The sequence below is a fragment of the Miniopterus natalensis genome, chromosome 6 (assembly GCF_054644295.1).
Source record: "Miniopterus natalensis isolate mMinNat1 chromosome 6, mMinNat1.hap1, whole genome shotgun sequence".
Classification (NCBI taxonomy): Eukaryota; Metazoa; Chordata; class Mammalia; order Chiroptera; family Miniopteridae; genus Miniopterus; species Miniopterus natalensis.
The window spans coordinates 17,825,050-17,827,631 of NC_142086.1; positions in this window are offsets into that span (position 1 = coordinate 17,825,050).

Here is a 2,582-nt window from a genome sequence, read left to right on the forward strand (position 1 = left end):
TATGAGTATGTATGTGTGTTTCTACAGGTTGGATGAGGTCAAATACCAGCAAGCAAGTAAAGAAAAACCAATTGCAAAGTTATCACTCATTCCGTTATTCTTTCCACTCCTCTTTCCTTCACTAACTGTTGACTTTCATAAAATGGTGATATTTGATTCCTACCCTCAGTTTCCTGGAGAAGATGGGCATGTAAATGAGTAAGTGCAATAAAGTGTTCTGTATGCTGGGAAAAAAAAAAGAAAAAAAAAGAAAATGGTGGTCTATAGCTTTAGCATAGCACATGGCATGGAAAATTCACCTTATTTAATGATGTTGATGAGAAAGTATAACTAGGTAATAGCAGTATCTTTCTTTCAACATATTATTGAAATAGCAAGTCTACAAATATTACCATTACTCTCAAACTGGGCGCAAAACCGTGCACGCGGGTCAGCTGAGGATGAGTCAGAACCGTTCAGAGAAGCTGTCTCTAATCACAGGGCTAAAACCACATCAGTTCCTGCTTGCCTTCTTCTGCAGCTTCATTAACCCCAGACTCCATAGTTTAAGACATTCCTCAGAGCCCCATTTCAGTATTCCTTCCCTTTCCTCTAGGTGGGTTTGCCTTTTCTTCCTATGAAATTAGTTCATGAGCTTAGTCTGCCCCATCTCCTTTCAAAAGGTTAAGTGGAAACAATTTGGGTAATGCACTTTAAGGAAAAATGACCTTATTCATACTCTAATAATTTCAAAAAAAGTCTGTGGCTTTATTATGTTGTGTATGTCAAATATAAATTTATTGGAATCAAATCAATGAGAGAAGAAATGAAAATAAAGACGTTGCGAATAATGCATTGACTATGATTAAGTTGTTCTTCCAATTCAGAAAACTTGAAGTTTATGGCAAACCTTTTAAGACTACTTAACTTAAAGCCTAAAGTGTCAAGGTATGAGGGAATATAGATGAAAAAGCTTTTACTAGAATTAATGGCAAACGATTCTTGGTCATAGGTCAATTTAAACACTTAACTGGCTTTATATTTTTATGTTGCTATGGTAGCCAGTCTCCAAGGTGTTGCCTAAAGATCCTTGTCTCCAAGTATTCATGCCTATTGGCTCAGACCCAGTGAGTCCGGCCTGATCAGAGTCACCAACAGAATGCTGGAGAAGTGTCACATAAGTTTCAGGGCTAGGTTGTGAGAGGCACTGTAGTTTCTTCCTTGGTCTCTTACATTGCTCACTCTGGGGCAAGCCAGCTGCCATGCCGTGAAGGCCACAGAGCAGCCCAAATGGAGAGGAATCAACTTAGCAGTTTTGAGATTAAAACAGCTTGGAAGTGGATCTGGTAGCCCCAGACAAGCTTTCAGATGACTGAAGCCCCTAATAACATCAGACTGCATCCTCAGGGCCTATGATACCTTTCTGAATTCCTGACCTGCATAAACTAATAGAAATAAGAAATATAAATTTTAAATCACTAAATCTGGGATGAATTTTTTATGCAGCAATAGATAATACAATTGGATAAAGTTACACATAAATTAGACAAAATGAAAACATCTCAATTTTGCTGCTTTTTTCCTCTAAGAAGAATAATTGAGAATGATTATATAGTGGCTAACAAATTATTAGTGATAAATTGGGAATGGAACAGAGATACAATGACATTCTGAAAACTCAGAATTTGATAGCCAGAATCCTATTTGATTATTTAAAAACGGGCCTACAACAATAAAATAAAACTCATTTATTTGTTTATCTAATCAGCAAAAAAGTTAAATGAACACATACTAGGTGCTAGCCAGTGTGTTAGGCACTAGAGGCAAAGTAACAAATAATAAATGATACAACTTTCTCCATGAAGTTCACATCTGAATACCAATGAACTTTAATGTTCAATTAAAATTAAAAAGCATCATTTATCTTCCTTCCTTCCTTCCTTCCTTCCTTCCTTCCTTCCTTCCTTCCTTCCTTCCTTCCTTCCTTCCTTCCTTTCTTCCAAAGCATTTATCAAGTATTATCTACATATCCCCACACCCTTAAATATATTGTTGTATTACAGGATGCAAAATGACTCAACTCTGATAGATTGTCAATATCAAAAAAAGTTTAAAAATCTATTACACTCTATTTTCTCTGTAACATAAAATAATCAAATATTTTTAGTAAAAACATATAAAGTAATTTAAAAAGTTTCAGCATTTAATGAGATCGCAGAATAAAACTATATCAGAGAAATAAGATGCTATTTTTTTTTCCTTTTAATTTAAACGATGTTTATTTGAGAAGAAAATAGGGTAGATTAGAAGTATTTTTGCAAGTCAATATTTGACTTTCTGTAAACAGGTAATTGGGTAAAGGATATTAAGGAGCCTGAAATGTAGTGGTCAATCAAAAAGGAATTTTATAGTAATTTTGACTTTATAAATATATAGCTAATATTTATCTCAATTAAGATTATTATATAAATTACTATTATATATTTCTGTTTTTCTTTAGAAAACTGTGTGTACATTTTCCTTGTGGATTGTGCTATATATTTGAATATAGACACATTTCAATCATGAATTATATTATCTGAAATATATACTCTTGGTTAGAA